General features: G+C 40.6%; 1 long non-coding RNA gene across 1 annotated transcript; it reads left to right on the forward strand.

Annotated features, from left to right (window-relative positions):
• Positions 1–1,046: 1,046 nt before the first annotated feature.
• LOC148430241 (uncharacterized) lies at positions 1,047–2,801 on the forward strand. Its single transcript, XR_015865226.1, has 4 exons — positions 1,047–1,115; positions 1,324–1,362; positions 2,523–2,575; positions 2,678–2,801. It is a non-coding gene; the product is annotated as an uncharacterized LOC148430241 (long non-coding RNA).
• The last annotated feature ends 19,460 nt before the right edge of the window (positions 2,802–22,261 follow it).

Below are 22,261 nucleotides of genomic sequence, written 5' to 3' on the forward strand. Positions count from 1 at the left end.
TCTTCATTTAAAATGATTATTTAATAATTTACATAAATTCTTTTTATACTATCTAAGTATCTCTTATTTCCCTAATTTTAAAATATATTTGATGCCTTAAATGCAGTCCAAATATGAAATATGAAACGTAATGTAATAATACAAAACTATTTATTATACTATTTATTATAGTACAAAAGTGACGTTTGAAATGGAAGCCATCCTTGTGCTTAAATGGGTGCTTTGCGGCTGTGCTTCACCTGATGGCTAAAGTTCACATTGAGGTTGTGTAGATACCAGCTTCTGTTGTACTTCATGCAGTTTCAGCGACTCTCTTGAAACAATTAGAATATATCAAATCAAAAACCGTGTTTTTGGCTTTCTCTTTCAGAATGGCAACAGCATTGCTCATTGTTTAGGTGGTTGCAGAACACATAAGTGTCAAGATAGATAGATAGATAGATAGATAGATAGATACTTTATTCATCCCCGTAGGGAAATTCACATTTCCAGCAGTATCCTCAAGTCGAGATATAAAATATGAGAAATAAAAAAAATATATTATTTTGAGATTTTTCTATATTTTATGTATTTTTTGCAGTGTGTGATCTGCAATATTTATATTTTTCACAAATTACATACATACTGTACAAACATACATACAAATATACTGTACATACATGCGCACCACATATTATACAGTACATACCTACTGTACTGTACACAAGCATATGCACATGCATACACAATGTACATACTGTACAGTACATACTATACATACATACATACATACCTAAAATAGGTACCTAAAATATATTTTCATATGCCTGCAACTCCAAAAAATAGGAACCAATGCGACAGAAATTATTTTATTTTTGAAAAAAAAATATGTAAAACACAAATACCGATTCCAGTGTTTGAAGCATTTTATATACCTATTCATCCATTGATCCATTCATTTTCTATCTATATATATTATATACCTATCCATCCATTGATCCATCCATTTTCTGTCTTCCAGCAAGCCTGCGATCTTTGTGAGGACAAGGATCGCAGGCTTGCTGGTACCTATCCCACCTTACTTCAGGCAGTAGATGGAGCACGCCCTGAACTGGTTGCCAACCAACTGCAACAAGGTACCATCACAATATCTTGTTGCACAAGTATTTCTTTTTTTTGTTTTCTAAGAATGATACAATAGTTTTTGTTTTTTTTTTATTATACATTGCCCAAATGTCAAATAGAAATGCAATGTGGTTTTATCCAAAATATGTCACCATACTGAATTGTGTCAAATGCTTTGAAACTCTGATCCATTTTGACACAATTGTCCCATTGATGCAGTGTTTCAGGAAGCAGTCATGATGCTCAACATGGATTCATGTGAGTGCTCGCGATACTGACCCATTTCAACACAGTTGCTTCAGACGGATTCAGCTTTGATTTCTACAACACTAGATTTTATTCGACCCTGCATAAATTTTAGTCTGTCAAAAAAAGCGAGTCTGTAGTTCATCTCTATCAAAAGTTTTGATTTTTAAAAGAAATCAAAACAAATGCTCCCTTCGGCCTAGAGAGCAGTAAATGTGAAAAAATCCCTCACGTCCAGTTTATTAAAAATAAAATTAATCTGGTTTCATGCTAAAGACGATTAATATTAATATGATATAACCTAATCTTATTGGCCATGCGCTGCTATAACGTTTTTTTTGTTTCAAAGTAGTATGACAATCAAGGCAAAAAAAAAAAAATCATAGCTTCCACTTCAGTTTGTTAGTGTGGTGAGTTGGTTCAGGAGTAAAACTGCATTCAGTCAACTGTTAAAATAAAGCCGTTGTTAACACATTCACCACCAAACACAAAAACATATTTTTTTCTAATGCAATCTGTACAGACTTTGCCTATAGGCTGGACAGCAGGGCAACTGGGTAAGTTTTGTTTTGACGCGTGCGTCGATCAAATAATTTCAATAGTCTCTTTGCGTTGCGTTGGATATGCCAATCCGTTTATTTCGTCCACATTCCTTTTCGTTCAATATCTTGATAAAACAATAATTCGGGTTACAAACCAAACTTAAAGACCACTCACGTTCGCACGTTCGCACGGTCGAAAACTGTTTGTCTCTTGCCCTGTCGCACCTGCGTGCAATCACCAACTGGCACGTATTTATGTAACCATGGCAACCATGGTTCCACCCACCATAGATTGGCATGTCTTCAGACAATTTGTTTAACTTTCTTAATATAAACAAATTAGAATATACAAAAAGCTTTTTGGCTCCAACACAATCGTTTGTGAATATATGTGTTTTGCTTAGAACAGATCTCGTCATCCGTGATTACAATAGGTATGTAGGATAGGCTACAAATGTAGGCTAATGATAAAACATAGTTCTGGGAAACAAAGCTAGAGTTGACATTTTTTTTACTGATCCACCTGAGAACAGAAGGTGTAGATCAGGCCCCAGAGCCAAAATGAGTTTGACATATATCAAATACAAAAAAAAACCCAACATGTCAATAGTTTTTACTTTTCTCTTTCAGAATGGATACGACATTGTTCATCGCTAAGGTGGTTGCAGAACACATGACTCAAGGTAAAAACTGCATCCAAAGTCAAAAAGAGGGCAGCAGTTTCGTGTTTGTCAATAAGTAGAAGGGCCACAAAATTGATGTCGGGCCCCAACTGCAATTACCAGGGGAAAAGGAGGGCCCAGCCAGAGAGAGCTCCTCTATGCCTCATCTGTGCCATCAATGCTATCCGTCATGAAACAAAAACTGCCTGAGGGGACGGTGACCGTGGATGGACAATTCATCCATGTAAGTGACAAACGAATACATACACTCATGCGCACACACAACAGGGCTCCATCCAGAATTTTTATTTTACTAGGAGAATGGTAACTACGAACCAGAAAATTGAGAGGTTACTGAAAATATTATGAAGAAAATAGTGTTAAAGTACTATTCATCATTTTCAGTATTTTCCTTGTATCTTCTACATTATTTGACTTATTCAAAATGTTCCAACTTTAATCGATTTCCCGAAGCCCGCTGTTCCATGAATTCCATTTTCCTCTTCCCACAATTCAAAATGTGCCCACAATTCCTAATTTTTTATTTTTTTTATCTTCTACAAAGATAGGCCTATTTAAAACAATTCCAACTTTGTATATTTCACATAATGTCACAGGTTCAAGCACAACATTCAACATAACTCCAGCATTCAACACCTCTCCCTTCAGCTGTTTGCCCTTCACACGCAATTTTTTCAGGAATTGTACATAATCTAGTTGTAGAATGATGTTTGCCAAGAAGGGTCAAAATGTGCTCCATTCGGGCTGAAAACGCTGTTTTGGCCATTTCATTAATGTTGTCTGTAAAACAAAAACTAAACATATTTCAACAGAAAAGATTGTTATCCTAAATATTCTTGCTTCTAAAGCATAACCAAGCAGAAATTTCATTGTAGAATGATGTCTGCCAAATAGGGTAAAAATGTTCTTTCTCCACTCGGGCTAAAAACGCTGTTTTGGTCATTTCATTAACGTTGACTGTAAAACATAAACTAAATGTAGTTCAGCAGAAATGATTAATGTTATCCTGAATATTCTTGCTTCTAAAAAGCATAACCAAGCAGAAATTTCATTTTCGAATAATGTCAAGTGTTTTAACTTTTTTGCTGTGCTTCTCCCACACTTGAAGGGGTAGTACCAAAGCTGAGCTTCTAACTGGGTTCCACTCAATGACCAGACTCTTGTTTTTCCTTTTTTCCTTTCCTTTTTTATTTTGATTTTCTTCAATCCTTGTTCTGTTGGTCACAGGTAAAAAACCTTAAACAAAAAACATTAACTCTTTTCACACCTTATAAAAAAAAGATACACAATATTACATAATCAAAATACACAGTACGCGTTTGACATTAAACTAGCAGTGCCTTAAAATTAGACTACCTATTTAAATTAATTAACGCGCGAATACAACAAAGAATAACCTTCAGCAAGCCACTAACTACAATGCACACGCCGAATGATTGAACTGACACCCCATTGCTAGGAGTGACCAGAACCTCAACATCCCTCACGACCCCCTTCAAGTCAGGAGCTACACTGACAACTCTACCAAGTCTAAACTGCCCCCGCAAAGCATTCTGATCACAAAGTCAAACAACATCACCAACAGAGACATTTCTTTCCGTAGTGTGCCACTTCGACCTCACAAAAAGATCTGGGCCTGCCAGCTGGCACCACGCTTTCCAGAACTCATTCACTTGAGTCCGGATTTCCCGCAGTCCATTGTAGGGGTAGTTATTAAAGTCAAAAGTCCTGATGTCACCACTACAAGACGCTCGGCCTAGCAGGAGTGAGTTTGGCGTCACATAGTGAACACGATCCTCCCGACTTTGCACCCTTGCATCAATGGGCCGCTTGTTCGCCAGGTTAGCTGCCATATGGAGGGCTGTGAGGAGCTCGCTGAAGGTAAGGCTTGTCGACTTGCTCACACTTTGAAGAGCTCTCTTGACAACCCTTACGGCAGCTTCAGCAGCAGCAACCCATTTCTATGCGGTGAATCAGCGGGGAGCACTTTCCAAGTCCAGTTTGTCCCATTCTTCGCTGCATACTGCCCCAGGCTTACTGTATCCTGGCTGCTTAGGAAGGCATACAGGTCTTCCAGTACAGACCTCACCCCAATGAAGTTGGTACCAGGGTCTGACCAAACCTTGAGTGGGTGGCCCCTGAGGGCAGTGAATCTTTGGTAGGCCATTAGGAAGCTCTCTGTGGACATACTGTTGACTAGGTCAATATGCAGAGCCCGGCTTGCTTCTCCTAAATATCTTCTCCTTCTCCTTCTCCTTCATCCAGGTCCTTTGGACTTGCTCCTCTTGAGATAATGTCTGCGATATTGAGAGCCCCAGGGATCCACCACCAGTCCTGAACGTTCGTGCTAGCTTGAATTTCCCCAATTCTGTTGGCAAAAAATGTTTGGTAGCCGTAGCTCTTGCGTTGGATGGCTCCAGGACAGTCTGGCTATCAACCAGGTGATACCACTTTTCCACACGCATCCTGCAGTGCTTTCGGAAATGCTTCTTAAGGCGAGCCGCATAGACTGCCACGCATACCTCAGCTTTAACACCGTCCCCCTTGTGATCTAATGGCGTCAACTTGGCTTTGGCTTCGACCAGTCGTACGGTCACGTCCTCTTGATGCTCCCACCGGAGATACAGTACAGGGCCGTAGGAGCTTTCGCTCCCGTCAGAGAAGGTTACACCACAGGGCTTGGCACCAGGATCGGGTGGTGTCAAGGCTCTAGTGAATCTTAACTGGCCGAGCTCAACGTAGTCCTCCAGGAGGCAGATGGCATCTTCCTGGAGGCCCTCAGACAAAGGTGCATCCCACGTGTCTTGGGACGGACTAAAATTGATCTTAGCTTCCTGGAAAGCTCTTCTCACTAGGATAGCCCCCTTTTGCTTGACTGGTGTCGCCAAACCAAGAGGGTCGTACAGCCCAGAGACTTGACTGAGGAGCTCTCTTCGGGTGAGTGGACTTGGCACCTGCGCTCTGACTTCCTCTCTTAGCAGGTTTTCTTTCAGTCTCATTTTCTTTCTCTTCATAGAAAAGTTTACAGCTACCATCAAGTGAAGCTTGTCGCTCTCTGGATCGTACCCAAGGCCAGGGCTTTAATATTCTCCTCTGAGAGCTGGTTTGGGAGGACCATCACTGAGGGTTCTTTTTCCCTCAAGTCGCTGAATTCTGACCTCCCTCTCTGGCCTGAGTAGACCCACGGCTTCATGTAAAATCCTCCGCCTCCCAGGATATACTCAACATTGGCCGTTATTTGCTTGAGCTGGTGCAAGTCGTCATGGGAGGTCAAGATGTCATCTACATAAGCGTCTTGCTCTAGCACGCGACACTCTTCTGTGAGATGGTGGAACATTGGAAGGTTGGCGTTTTCCCGCATAGCAACTTGTGCTATACAGCCTGCTGGTTTGTCGCCGATAGACACTTGTTATCGCATACTCTTGGATGTCTTCCTTCTCAGAGCCTCTCCACAGAAAGTGATGAAGGTGCATCTCCTGGTCCTCAAGCCATTCGGAGTTGTACATTTTCTTGTATTCCCCTAGTGCAGCAAAGACACCTTGTCGGAACCGAATGAGGACAGCACGGATGTCGTTGAGGACGTCCGGACCTTTAAGGAGTAGATCATTCAGGCTCTGGCCCTTAAATTTCTGACTACTATTCCAAACGAGGCGCACTGGTGTAGTTACGGAGTGGGGTTTTGGACCAATTAAGTGGCTGATGTACCACACAGATCCATTCCATTTTTCCACATCTTCTTTGGACAATCTGACAGGAGCATTTCAATCTACCATCTCATGGACTTGCGCCGTATAGGTTGCCCTCCATTTTGGTTCCTTTGCCAACTGCTTCTCTGTTCTCAGAAATGTTGCTTCGACAGCTTTCCTGTTATTTGTCACTGGATCCTCCACCCAGGGATACTTAACATGCCAATGTGGATTCTCACTGTGCTGGTCTCCCCTGACGTAGGTCAACCCGCTCTTTATTTGCTCCAGCTCCCGCTCTTGAGCAATGGTCATCTCCTTCCCTCCAGGTTGGCAATTTCCACATCTGCATCCGCCACACCTGGGCTCGCATGTAGCCCCAATGCTATCCCACATCCACCAGTCCATAAAGTCTCGACTGGCAGCAGACGTCGTGGCTTGGCTGGCATGAGGTGGCTGATCTGGGCCATTTCTGATGATCTCCTCGCAACCTGCAGCTGGTGTGCGCATGGAGCGTGCAAAGTGGGTTCTAGAACCATGGGCAGTGACCTCAACATCTTCTAGGAGATCTGGGTGAGAGCCCCCCACTGTTTTCCCCAGAGGGCCTGAAGGAAATTCATATTTTTCAAATTCAATATATCAATAGAATAGTGTGTACATGGAACTGTGTTATTCTAATAAAGATTGAAACGATGTAATGTCAGTATAAAGCAGATATGGTCCTGGCCCAGGGGAAGTGGGGACAAGTCGGCACCTCCAAAAGGAACAGATGGCATCCCCCGACCAACATTACACCAGGAACAAAAGGCTAGGTGTGGCCTTCAAGAGAAGATATCAGTCAGGGTTTTATGGTGCTCAGACTTCCTCCCGCTTCAAAGAATGGCCGACAGAACAAAGACTTTTGAAGACACCATCCCCACGCAAACAGACCCCCGCGCACGCACACACGCACACACCGACAGGCACGCGTGCACGCACGCACACACACGCACACACCGACAGGCACGCACGCACGTGCACGCACACACACACACATTTGCATTCCACACTGGGACTACATGTCCCAAAAGGGTATAAGAACTGAATGCTGAAGGTGAAAGGTTGCCATTTTCTGCTCCGACCCGTGGCAGGACTGGCCCGAGGCCTCGTGTACTTTCCCACTCTGTCTGGATTAAATCAATTGTTTCACTATGTTGTGGTATGGGCGATCTTTCAACAAAAACGAACACGCTAGGAACTAGTTTAAGGCAAGAAGCTTTTTCTAGATTCCTTCAGGCCATCCCACAGAACAAGGTTACCAACTGAGTGCACCTTCTGAGGGACGAGTTGGCCTTCCTTGTGGCTGATGAGAAGCTTGAGTTTGGTGGGACGGACCAGTTCATTAACGGTCCACTCTTTCTTTAAATCCTTCGGCAGCTTACTTTCCAGGGACTTTGTGACGAGTGGATTTTTCAGGGCAACGGTGTTCCCTAGTCCACTGAGGTCATACAGGGCCTATTCCACAATTTGTATTAAGTCCACAATCTTCCTGGGATGGTGACTTTTAACTGGTGGCAGTGCCTGTAGCTCCTCCATGATTTCCAGCGCAATTGCCATTTTGTTTCCGAACCTGTTTTCGAGGACCCGAAAGATCTCATCCGCCGTCCCGTATGTTGACAGGCGAAGGTCCCTCACGACTTTGTCCTCCAGGCTACCCAGCAGTTGGATCTTCTTGACCTCCTCTGAGCCGGTCGGTTCCCCTTGCCTTTGGAGTGCCTCCCACTCTTTCCTCCAGGGGTAGAAGTCTCGTTTGTTGCCGTAGAACTGTGGTAGTGCCTTTGGTTTGAGTTTAATGGCAGGTGACTGGTGTGGCACTTCCTCTGAGGAACTACTTTCCAGTACTAGCAGTAGGGTAGCTTTTTCTGAGGTTAACTCCAGTAGCGAGCCCTCCACATTCCTGATGCGCTGCTGGAAGTCAGGCCGTTCCTCTTCTGGGACCCATCGAGTCCACTGGTGCATGGATTCCTTTGCCTTTTTCACCAACCCTTCAAGGTTGCTGAGCATTAGTTCATACACCTCCAGTTTAAGGCCGGATTTCCTTGCCAGGCGCCTACAGTCTTTTTCGGCTGCCTCCACAGCAAATGAGAGTTCGGAGCAGCCAAAACTTCACCACAGCACCTCCTGGACAGTAGTTTCCACTTCCTCAAGCTTCTGTTCCCAGTCTTCTGTCGTCTTCCTCAGATGCAAATTGATGTCCTCTTTAGCAGTAGTGATGTCCTCTTAAGCAGTCGATTCAAGCTGCGCTTCCTCAATAAAAGCTTCCACTTCCTCTTTTGCCTCCAATACCTTCTCAGCCTCGAATGTCACCTTGCTGAAGGCTCCCATTAGTTCTTCTGCCGACATTTTCTTGCAAGACTTTAGCAGTGACTTTGCTTGTCGGGTAAACCGCTGTTTGGCGGTCAATCTCTCTCTCTTCAACTGTTGCAGAGACTTCGACTCGGCCATCCTGGGCTTTGGTAACAACGTTGGCTTACTGAGCTTGGCAGGAGCGGACAAGATGTGGGCTCAGCAGCAGGAGCGGGCTGGCCTGGACGCAATGCTGGTTTGGTATGCTTCTTCAACCAGCAACTGCTCAGTTTTTTACTGTCAATGTTTTTTTTTTTGCTGTGCTTCTCTCACACTTGAAGGGGTAGTACAAAAGCTGAGCTTCTAACTGGGTTCCACTCAATGACCAGATTCTTGTTTTTCCTTTTTTTTTTCTCCTTTTTTATTTTGATTTTCTTCAATCCTTGTTATGTTGGTCACAGGTAAAAAACAAACAAAAAACATTAACTCTTTTCACATTCCTTGTAAAACCAGATACACAATATTACATAATCAAAATACACAGTACGCGTTTGACATTAAACTAACAGTGCTTTAAAATTAGACTACCTACTTTTAAATAATTAACGTGCGAATACAACAAAGAATAAACTTCAGCAAGCCACTAAATGCAATGCACGCACCGAATGATTTAGGTGCCCCTTGTGCCTATTTCCGCCACCGTACAACCATCGCATGCGCAACGCGGAGGAACATACGGGGCTTACCGGCTGTCTGCTCAATTCTTCCTTTGGATCCACAGCTATAGTAATTTAATGTCTGCGCCTAAAATCACCTTGCAGAAATGATGACTGTAGTGCTCTTAATTCTTGCTTCTAAAGCATACCCAAGCATAAATTTTATTGTACAATGATGGTTTTTAAAAAGGGTCAAAATGTGCTCCACTCGGGCTGAAAACGCTGTTTTGGCCATTTCATTAATGTTGACTAAAAATCTTAAAATAAGCATTTTTCAGCAGAAATGATGAATGTAGTCCTCTTAATTCTTGCATCGAAAGCATATGCAAGCAGAAATTTCACTGTACAATGATGTTTTTTTAAAAAGGGTCAATGTGCTCCACTTGGGCTAAAAAAGCTGTTTTGGCAATTTCATTAATGTTGACTATAAATCTTAAATTAAGGATTTTTCAGCAAAAATGATGACTGTTGTCCTCCTAATTCTTGCTTCTAAAGCATACGCAAGCAGAAATTTTATTGTACAATGATGGTTTTTAAAAAGGGTCAAAATGTGCTCCACTCGGGCTGAAAACGCTGTTTTGGCCATTTCATTAATGTTGACTATAAATCTTAAATTAAGCATTTTTCAACAAAAACGATGAATGTATTCCTCTTAATTCTTGCTTCTAAAGCATACCCAAGCAGAAATTTTATTGTACAAGGATGGTTTTTAAAAAGGTCAAAATGTGCTCCTCTCGGGCTGAAAACGCTGTTTTGGCCATTTCATTAATGTTGACTATAAATCATATATTAAGCATTTTTCAGCAGAAATAATGAATGCAGTCCTCTTAATTCTTGCTTTTAAAGCATACGCAAGCAGAAATTTCATTGTACAATGATGTTTTTAAAAAGGGTCAAAATGTGCTCCACTCGGGCTGAAAACGCTGTTTTGGCCATTTGATTAATGTTGACCATAAATCTTAAATTAAGCATTTTTCAGCAGAAATGGTGGATGTTGTCCTCTTAATTCTTGCTTCTATAGAATACCCAAGCAGAAATTTCATTGTACAATGATGTGTTTTAAACAGGGTCAAAATGTGCTCCACTCAGGCTGAAAACACTGTTTTGGCCATTTCATGAATGTTGACTATAAATCTTAAATTGAGCATTTTCCAGCAGAAATGGTGGATGTTGTCCTCTTAATTCTTGCTTCTAAAGCATACCCAAGCAGAAATTTCATTGTACAATGATGTTTTTTAAACAGGGTCAAAATGTGCTCTAGTCGCGCTGAAAACGCTTTTTCCGCCATTTTATTAATGTTGACTATAAATCTTAAATTAAGCATTTTTCAGCAGAAATAATGAATTATGTCCTCTTAATTCTTGCTTCTAAAGCATACCCAAGCAGAAATTTCATTGTACAATGATGTTTTTTTAAAACGGGTCAAAATGTGCTCCACTCGGGCTGAAAACGCTGTTTTGGCCATTTCATTAATAATGACTATAAATCTTAAATTAACCATATTTTAGCAGAAATGATGAATGTTGCCCTCTTAATTCTTGCTTCTAAAGCATACCCAAACAGAAATTTTCTTGTAGAATGATGTCTTCAAAATAGGGTCAAAATTTGCTCCACTCGGGCTGAAAACGCTGTTTTGGCCATTTCATTACCGTTGACTGTAAAACATAAACTAAACGTAGTTCAGCAGAAATTATTAATGTTATCCTTAATATTCTTGCTTCTAAAGCATAAACAAGCAGAAATTTCATTTTCGAATATTGTCTGCCAAATAGTCAAAATGTGCTCCACTCGGGCTGAAAACGCTGTTTTGGCCACTTCATAATGTTGACTATAAAACTTAAAGTAACCATATTTCAGCTGAAATGATGAATGTTGCCCTGTTAATTCTCGATTCTAAAGCATACCCAAGCAGACATTTCCTTGTAAAAGGATGCCCTACAAAATAGGGTCAAAATATGTTCCACTCGGGCTGAAAACGCTGTTTTGGCCATTTGATTAACGTTTACTTTAAAACATAAACTTAACATATTTCAGCAGAAATTATTAATGTTGTCCCCTGAATTCTTGATTCTAAAGCATATCCAAGCAGCAATTTTCTTGTAGAATGATGTCTGCAAAATAGGGTCAAAATTTGCTCCACTCGGGCTGAATACGCTGTTTTGGTCACTTCATTAACGGTGACTGTAAAACATAAACTTAACATATTTAGGCAGAAATGATGAATGTTGTCCTGTTAATTCTTGCTTCTAAAGCATACCCAAGCTGAAATTTAATTGTAGAATGATGTTTGCAAAAAAGGGTCGAATTGGCTCCACTCGGGCTGAAAATGCTGCTTTCGCCATTTGATTAACCTTGACTGTAAAACATACACTTAACATATTTCAGCAGAAATGATGAATGTTGTCCTGTGAATTCTTGATTCTAAAGCATTTCCAAGCAGAAATTTTCTTGTAGAATGATGTCTGCAACATAGGGTCAAAATGTGCTCCACTCGGGCTGAAAATGCTGCTTTGGCCATTTGATTAACCTTGACTGTAAAACATACACTTAACATATTTCAGCAGAAATGATGAATGTTGTCCTGTGAATTCTTGATTCTAAAGCATTTCCAAGCAGAAATTTTCTTGTAGAATGATGTCTGCAAAATAGGGTCAAAATGTGCTCCACTCCGGCTGAAAACGCTGTTTTGGCCATTTCATTAACGATGACTGTAAAACATAAACTAAACATATTTCAGCAGAACTTATTAATATTATCTTAAATATTCTTGCTTCTAAAGCATAACCAAGCAGACATTTCATTGTAGAAAGATGTCTGCCAAATCGAACCTTTCGACATTCCTGGTCGCTGTTCCGGGCCGGGAGAGGCTCGGTTGTTGTTTTAGGCCAGGAGGCGCCGTGGGACGGTGTTAGGAAGAGGCCCCGGATCGGGTTGTTCTCAAATTTCCCCGGGTCGTTTTGTGGTGTCGGTTGTCGTTCGGTGAGGATACAGGTTATATGTGTGTGTGTGTGTGTATATATATATATATATATATATATATATATATATTTTTTTTTTTTTTTTTTCTACATACCTTTTTTTTCATACCCTGTGACCGCCCTGCTTGATGTCCAGAAGTTGATCTCCTGTCTCGACCTGTTTTCTCTTTTCTAGGGGGGGCTTGGCAAAATATAATGGAGAAGCACTGCCTTAAACTAATATCACACGTCACTTTAGCTTTCAAATATCACCTTATATTCACAAACAACTGTATACATACAGGTGTTGCCCCTGTAGAAGTTTCTTTTGTATGCTATGAAGAAAGTGACCACTTGCATGACTTCTTTTTTTGGGAGGTTTGTCGGTGCTTTTTGTGTATTATTAGCATATTTGTGACAGTAATTAAACTACACACTAAAATACAAAGAAATCAGCTTGGTGAAAGAGTGAGCACATCCACCTCATAGTTCAGAGGCCCGAATTCAAATCCAGCTGGCCTTCCTCTGGTCTTCCTGTGTGGAGTTTGCATGTTGTCCACTTGCCTGCGTGAGTTTTCCCTGGGCACTCTGGTTTCAGCCCACATTTCAAAAACGGGTATCACAGGTGTATAGGACATACTAAATTGTTCTTAGGTGTGATTAGGTCCGTGAATGGTTGTTTGTCACTGTGCCCTGCGATTGACTGGCAACCAGTCCAGGGTGCCCAAAGACTGCTGGAATAGGCACCTGCAAGCCTGCGACCCTATTGCTAACATGCTAACCACAGCTCCACCGAGTTGCTTGGCTGACAACAAGTCAAATTATTTGGGGTAAATCCTTAACACGAAAGTTACTAATTGATAAATTATAGTATGCATAACCAAGACCAGTCATCCTTGGAATCCAGCAAAACTACTTACCTCAATTGCAATAATAAGAGTAAACTAAATTAATTTTTTTCGGGTTTTAACTAATGCAAAACTATGTTGGAAACCCTATATTGAATATGTTAAAAGCAAATAGTCTAAAACTATAGGTGTTCTTTACAAATCCAAGGATTTCTTGAACAAGGAATTAGTATATATATTATATAGTTCATTATTTATTGCCATACCTTGTCTACTGTGTGGAGTTATGGGGGATATACTTATAAAACAAACACTAAACTGGTTACAATATACAAAAAAAAGCTATAAGAATCAATCATTCCAAATATACAGAACCAACCCATTTATTATTTATTAAATTAAAATTAAAATTCCACTAATAATGTATAAAGTATAATACAATTAACTCTGCTTCGGCATTCAAAAATTTTTTGAAAGATGTCATAATCTGAGAGGCATAAGTGATTTTAAAAAGACCAAGACAAGGGCCAACAAAAAGCAAATGTGTGTCTCTGTTAAAGGCTTTAATTTATGGAATAATTACGAATAATAATGTGAATCATTCACAGTCTTCAATAATAGGTTTTAAAAAGTCTTATTTAAATATGGGAATCAAGTATAAAACTTGATAACCTGTAAAAAATTGTGAATTAGTGTGTAGTTCCATTTTGTTTTATTCATGATATATTACATTACTTTACTATTTTATTCATAATATATTACATTACTTTACTATGTACTATGAATTACCTTATATAGATATATTATGGAACAACTTAGTGAAAACAAGGGGCAGGACCTGACAAGTTCTTTAACTTCTTCCTACTCCTTTTGAACATGTGAGCTGCTATATATTCTTTATTTTTTTTCTCTACTTTATTTTTATTATTTTATTCAATTTTATTCTTTTTGTTAATTAATATTGTGTTTCTATATAAATGTAATAAATCAAATCAAGTTAGACTTTGATCAGGAAATCATAAAAAATAACTTGCCATTGACTGCCATGGCCAAGAGGAATCTCCAGTTTCTCCAAGTGGTTTCTTCGCATCCATTAACAATAAATATATGTTTACATTTTTCAATTGGGTTTTCCGCGCTCAGTTTACTAACTGTCCATCCTCTGTCGAAGCATCAATGCTGCAAGAGAAATCATTCAGATAAATCGTCAATCATTCCTCAAACTAAAAATCCTAAAGGGCAAAACATTAAATCAGTATTCCATCTTTGCTTATCTGATGCACTACTGTAGCATATAAAAGCATGTTGTTGACTGCCTACTCGAGCACTTTGTTGCATAATTTCAGCTGCCAAAGCAACACAGAATGCTTGAATGTTGCTACCCCTGCTTTTAGTTTATTTATTATTATTTTTACAAAGATCATTAAAATGTTCCTGCACCAATTCTCTTGCATATTTTAGATCTCTCCTTGTTCCAACAAAACTGCACACATTTAAGTATTGTGTTAGATTAGTGCATAATTTACATACATGTAATAAGAAATTTAGGACAAAACCCTGTTCTGTCGGGACAAGAATGTTTTGTGCACACAAAACCTTTTTTTTCCTTTGCAAAAACATAAAATGACAGTGTGAGATGAGCAAGGACTCATGACTGATAATAGCCTAAGCGTCCTCCATATACTGTGCAATGTAAATCACCATTGTTGCTTTTACATTTGACATCCGCGTCTGTCAGTATGCAACTACATATACAACTGCAACATACTTAACCAAAATAGAGTTTTGTCGTCTTGGGTGCTTTCTCGTGCAAGTAATCAGCTTGGCTTGTAGCCTTTAAATGCAACGGATGTATTTTAAAAGGTGCGGTGCTCAAAACTGTTTAAAAATCACACACATCAGAATTTAATATGGCTACGTTTCGCATTAGTAATGTATCGAGTCGAATATATGAACGAACAAAGTTTGCCTTGCCTTACTTTAAATACTATGGAAGCATCAGGTAAATATAAATCGCAATACACAGCACGTAACTAAAATAATGAGATCCACCGGTCTTTTAAAAATACGTCATGTGCATTACCACCCAGCATTCTTTCGGGCATAGCAATATTAACATTTTTAAGCAAATACCACGATGCTTAAATCAGAGACTTAGCGAGCCAGAAATAATAATATTGATAATAATAAAAATAGAAGGAACAAATAAATTATCATGGCAAATAGTGTCTTCATCTGGGTGCTAATATAATATAATGGCCTTGTGTCATGGTTTGTTGGATTCTGGGTTGTGGGTTTATTTTGAGGGGTTCTGTTCCTTTGTTTACTTATATAATTCCTGCTTCTGCCCCTTTCGTGTCTCCCTGCGTTAGTTTTGATTTCGTCCACCTGTCCGCATTACCTGCCCCTCATGTGTCCTCCAATCCGCTCCCTTTGCCTATTGTTCCCTGCCCAGCTTCCGTGCATTAGTCTGATTAGTGTGTGAATGTATTTAAGCCGAGTTTTTGTTTCAGCCTGTGTCGGGTCATTGTCATATTGTCTCATTTTCGTACTGTCGTGTCCTTCCCGTCGTCCGTCAGCCCTGTTTTTTCCTGCTAGCCTGCCCGTAGTATTTGTTTTCTGTTTCACTAGCCTGCCTGCGCCCTTAGTTAGAGTTTTGCCGTTCTGTTTTTCTCGCTTTTGTTCCCATTCGTTAAGTCAATAAATATGGATTACATGAAGCCCCTGCATCGTAGCCTCCCTGCTTTTGGGCTCCACCTGCGCAACCACGCCAGCACTCCTACCCGCCGAGCACCCCCGTGACACCTTGAAGTCATCGGGACATTTAAATTTTAAAGACCTTGTGACATTAAGAAAACAACAAACACTATAAAAAAAATCGGCTTCAGGAAAATAGTGTCCCTCTAAAAATAGCGTACATGAGTTATTGTATTTTAGTTTTTAAAAGACAACAGAAAACAATCACTTACCTGTTTTGTAAGTTCAGTCCCAATGAATAGCGTCCCAGCTGCTAATCAACTCCAGCAAGAGACACGTCAGGCATGACGTCGAGCTCAATAGCCAATCGTTGTGTTGGCGCCACAAGAGGTACCCAGAAGTGAGCTGCATCATTGACTCAAAATTGTAACCAATTAGGAAGACAGCTGGCTTGAGTGACAGACTTGAAAACCAATTAGCCAATTACCAATTAACCCTGCCGTGATTGACTTTAATTTTGGCCAATTGATGACCACATATGTTAGCCAATGTACATCGATAATTTTTGTGTCTCGCCACGAAGAAATGTGTAAAGTAGTGAGTGCAGTACCTACAAGGTGCTGGTAGTAGGCGATTACACATTTCAGCACACACTGGGAGACACAAGATTTCTGGTGAAACGCATTGTGAGGACAAATTGAGAAAACGCGGGAGGTAGTTTATCTAACCCTCAGGAGTTGTTCGATGCTACCCCACACGTCCTTTGGTCCTCATGATGTAAGTATGTAATCAGACAGATTGTCCCCATAACCCTGTTATACCAACACGCACACACACACGCACACACACACACGCACGCACGCACACACACACGTACACACAGTGTGAGTAATAAAGTAATTGGCGTGGTCTATCAAAAGTTCTTTTCATGAAACCACAAGACAGGCAGATGTAGTATACACAATACTGCAATGACATTTGTTTTCCACCAGAGGTCAGTAGAAATCTAAATATCGCTTTGCCTTAAAACGGGTGGGCAATTCTTGTGTTTCCTGCATGTTTTTTTTTCTCTCTCGATACACCAGATTAAAATGATTGGGATCGTTTTCAAACTCAAGCAGATCTTGCTGATAAAATAATCATTTGAATTAGGTGTGTTAGGGAGAGAAAACTGGAAAAAAAAAGAATGAATTGCCCACCCCTGCTAAAATGAGGTCGCAAAACCTATTTTAATGTAATAACAGATACAAAGCAATTGCATTTTGAAGAGAAGCACATCCACCTTTTGGTTATAGTCCCCTTCAAATACACTTTAGTTGTATCATATATGAAGATTTTCACTCTTTGTGAGCGACATGGACTGGGCTTACCTGTGAGGTCCACCGTTTTCTTTCTATTAGATTTAATGCTTTCTATTAGATTTGCTGATGATGGTATTGATACTATGGTTTATTTCTTTTCCTTTTTTTTTTTAATACTATACATCCATCCATTAGCTTCCCCTCTTCCGGGGTCGGGTCGTGGGGGCAGAAGCCTCAGCAGGGAAGCTGAGACTTCCCTCTCCCCAGCCACTTTGTCTAGCTCCTCCACGGGGATCCCCATTTTTAATACTACACAATTTAAAAATTATGAGACATCTCTCAGGACCTCAAATCTTCGTAAAGCAACAATATTACAACATGGAAACACAAAAACTACAACCATATCATAAAACATCCACCTATCCATCCATTCATCCATCTAGCACTTTTTCTGGGGTTGGGTCGTGGTGGCAGCAGCTATAGCAGAGAATCCCATACTTGCCTCTCCTACGCCACTCTGTCTAGCCCCTCTAGGTGGATTCTCAGGCATTCCCAACCAGCCGAGAAATATAGTCCGTCCAGCTTGTCCTATGTTGTCGTTGGGAGGCCACTCCCGGTGGGACGTGCCCGGAAGACCTCATAATAGCATAGAATAATAATTGTTTATACCGATGTGTGTGTGTGTGTGTGAGTGTGTGTGTGTGGTGTGTACAACATCATATATTTGTATGTAGAGTTTTATTTTTTTGCTTTATTTTTCACATTCAATCTAGAATTATATATAACATCCTCTTATTGATCCAAATGTAAGAGCTCCCACCATAAAGTCAGAACTTTCCATTATACCCCATATGATATTATTTATTGTATAAAACATATACTAATATATAATACATAAAACATAATAATATAATGCCCAATATGAATAAATGCTATCATTGTGAGAATTGTGGCTATAGAAATTGAATGGATGGATCAATATGTTAAAATATTTAACACTCATATAAAATATACATATATGAATTGTATTGATAATATGTGTTTCTGATGCTATCAATGAGAATACTGTTGATTTTTTGTATAACTAACAATAATTTATAAAGCATCTAAGAAATAATACTGCTTGGGGCACACTACAAACCATGAGGAGATGTTAAAATAGTACGTAGTCTATCAATTATTGGAGATCCTGTGTGCATCTATGTTTAAAACACAAATTTGAATTTTATATACATTTAGAGGTGTGCTGTAATCCATAGCAGTGTGTGTTTTTAATCATTAAAAGGCAGGCTATGTCTTTGTAATGTCTTTGTCTTTGTCGCTGTAATGACATTATTACAGCAGGGAACAGACAAAAGCGAAGTTTGCAATGCCGATGCAGCCACATTTATGAAAAAGGCTTCGCGGTCATACATGAATAGCAGTCTTATCTTTGTCAAAAGACACACATGCAATATATGACTGAGTGGTTTTGCTATTAGTCATTTGTCAGTTGGTGCAGAACCTCTAGGGCTATCCCTTTGTCTGCAAAAAGTCACAACATGACATTTCCACCTTGAAAAAGCACATGACTGAATATACTATTCCACAAACCCATGTTACCACAAATTTAAAGAATGATGTTTTATTTCCCTCCAGAGGGCATCCCATAAGCTTGAAATAAGCATAAACAGAAACTTGTAAACTGCATCATCTTTGTCCCGGAAATGCTAAACGTATATGGTCTATTGTCCAATGCATCATGTTCACAATTGCAGTTTCTAGTATCATTTTCAGGTTGAACAAATTAATTCAACAAACACTTTTGCATTTTGTCACAGTAATGATGCCAATAGGCTGATTATATGTTAAGACTGCCAAACTGCATACTATAAGTTAAAATCTATTTTTTACGGTGACTAATTGCACTCCGTGGGGCCCTTGCTTTTGCAAAGACCAAAGACATAGTTACCATGGTTACAGCCATAATTTAAAGCAGGAAGGTTGGGGTTCAGGGGGCTTTGTTATTTGTGCACTACTTGTTTCCCCTCTAAAAGGTTTAATAATTTATGATTGTCTGACAAAGGAAGTACATTTTCAGGCAGCATTTGACTTTTGTGTATGGAGAATGTTTAAAGATGCAAGGGTTGACAAATTGAGAATCCATTCAATGCAGGCATTGACGAAGGCCTCAAATGTGCCACAAATTTAGACTAGATTTCATCTCAACAAATTCAAGAGGCCTAAATAATAATAATGCATCAGTTTTATATAGTGCTTTTCTGGACACTCAAATACACTTCTCAATAGATACATTATTCATTGCCCTTTAACATTCATGCCACAGTGGTGGTAATATACGTTCTATAGCTGCAACTGCCCCGGGGGAAAATGATGGAAGCACGGCTGCCACTTTGTGCCTACAGCCCCTCAACCACCAAACATTCACACTCAGTCATACAGCTATATGGGTGACACAGGAGGGTGAAATGTCTTGCCCAAGGATAAAACTCAGACAACGCAGGAATCAATCAGCTAACCTTTCAGTTACTGTATGTGCTGCTGTACAGCCCAAGCCACGGCTGCCCCTTCACAAAATACCATGTATTGAAAAAAAAAAAAAAGAGTCTTGATTGTTATTGTAATTCCTGTGTTTAGCTAAACGAGCAATTAATGTTTTGAGAAGGAAGAAAGTACTTACAAATTGATGTCACATCTCCAGATAGCTGCTTGTGAAAATCATGACAAGCAACTGTTTATAATGGGACTATAAAACAAATGTATTTTTGAGTTTAAAAAAAAAAAAAAAGGTCACAGTAATATATTTCGGAATTTGAAATATATGATTGGATAATTGTATTTAAAGCTGTCTTCAGCAAGAAGCAACTTCTGTGTTATAAAGATATGATAAAATGTCTTCATGTCCCTTATTTACTGCAATTTGGCTGTCCAATTAAAACCCATGGTGTGTGTTATTAAAATGACAAAATTAAAGTACTTCTAGATGCATTTCTTCTTCTTATATGAATAGCATACTTTTGGGGGTAGGGCGGAAACGAAACAAGTGCCAAGCAATAAGCTTATTTAACAAGCTACACTTGTAGACATGTAAACGATTGAGTAAAAGACAACATTTGATACTTTTGTTATGAATGATTCTATCCATCCATTCAAACAACCATCCATCCATTCAAACAACCATCCATCCATCCATGTTTTTTCTCATCCTCATAAGTCGCAGGTGTGTTGGAGCCTGTCCCAGCTGTCATTGAAGAGTGCTGTTGCCAGCCAATCGAAGGGCGCACCATGATGAACAATGGCCAACCTAGAACCTAGGGACAATTAAGAGTGTTCAAAATACTTATTATGCATGTTTCTTATTATGCAGTACCTGTACATTGGGGTTTACCCGAGTGGACGAGAGGGTAGCCTCCCTCCGCCTTCAGGTGGGGGGATGGGTCTTGACTTTTGTTTGTGTCTATGCACCAAACAGCAGTTCAGAGTACCCACCCTTTTTGGAGTGCTTGGAGGGTGTGGTGTATAGCGCTCCCTCCGTGGACTCCCTCGTTCTGCTTGGAGACTTCAGTGCTCAAATGGCCAATGACAGTGAGACCTGGAAGGGCGTGATTTGGAGGAACGGCTCCCCTAATCTGAACCCTAGTGGTGTTTTGTTATTGGACTTCTGTACTCACAACGGATTGTCCATAATGAACACCATGTTCAAACTTAAGAGTGTCAATATGTGCACTTGGCTCCAGGACACCCTAGGCTGCAATTCTATGATCAATTTTGTGGTTGTATCATTGGTGGAGTGTTTACCATGTCTGGCCGGCATCCTCCCCGACCATCAGAGCTGACACAAACATATCGTGAGGATCTGTTGGGAACATCTGGCAAAATCCCCTGTCAGAGGGAGTTTAACCTCCCACTTCCGGCAGAATTTCTCCCACATCCCGTGGGAGGTGGGGCACATAGAGTCCGAGTGGACCATGTTCTGTGCCTCCTTTGTCGAGGCGGCTGATCGGAGTTGTGGCCATAAGGTGGTCGGTGTCTGTCATGGTGGCAATCCCCGAACCCGCTGGTAAGGGATGCTGTCAAGCTGAAGAAGGAGTCCTATCGGGCCTTTTTTGCCTGTGGGACTCCAGAGGCAGCTGACTTGTACTGGCTGGCAAAGCGGAATGGGGCTTCGGTGGTCACCAAGGCAAAAGCTCGAGTGTGGGAGGAATTTGGTGAGGCCATGGAAAACGACTTCCGGATGGCTTTGAGGAAATTCCGGTCCACCTTCCGACGTCTCAGGAGGGGGAAGCAGTGCACCATTAACACGGTATAAAGTGTTGATGGGCCACAGCTGACCTCAACTCAGGACTATCCAGAGTTGCTTTATCACTTTATCCAGTCGGTTGGTGGTGGCAGTAGTTTCAGCAGGGAAGCCCAGATTTCATCCGGCTCCTCCAGGAGGATTCCCAGGCGTTCCCAGGCCAGCCGAGAAACATAGTCACTCCAGTGTGTCCTGGGTCATTCTTTAGGCCCCTCAGTGGAACATGCCCGGGGCACCTCATTTGGCATCTGGGAGGCATCCTAACTAGATGATCAAATCACCTCAACTGGCTCCTGTCAATGTGGACTAGAAGTGGCTCAAGACTGTGCCCCTCCCAGATGGCCAAACCTCTCATCTTATCTCTAAAGGAGAGCTGGGAGATGACGCTGAGGAAACTCATTTCAGCCGCTTGTATTCGGGATCTTGTTCTTTCAGTCATGACCCACAGCTCGTGACCAAAGGTAGGAGCAGGAATGGATATCAACTGGTAGACAGAGATCTTTGCCTTTTTTCACCATGACAGACTGGTACATAGTCCATATCACAGCAGACGCTGCACCAGTCTGTCAATCTCACGTTCCACCCTACCCTCACTCATGAACAAGATCCTAAAATACATGAATTCCTCCATTTTGAGCAGGACCTTAATGCTGACCTGGAGAGGGCACTCCACCATTTTCTGACTGAGGACCATGGTCTCAGATTTGGAAATGCTGAATGTCATCTTAGCCGCTTCTCACTTGGCTGTAAACTGCTCCAAACAGTAAAGTGTTATACAGTACGTTCATAAATAGTGCTTTAGCTTTGTGCCCATGAATGTGGACTCAACCGAAGTGTGCAACAAAGGCGTGGAGCAACAGAG

The sequence above is a fragment of the Hippichthys cyanospilos genome, chromosome 1, assembly GCF_059441005.1.
Source record: "Hippichthys cyanospilos isolate Australia breed blue-spotted pipefish chromosome 1, RoL_Hcya_1.0, whole genome shotgun sequence".
Classification (NCBI taxonomy): domain Eukaryota; kingdom Metazoa; phylum Chordata; class Actinopteri; order Syngnathiformes; family Syngnathidae; genus Hippichthys; species Hippichthys cyanospilos.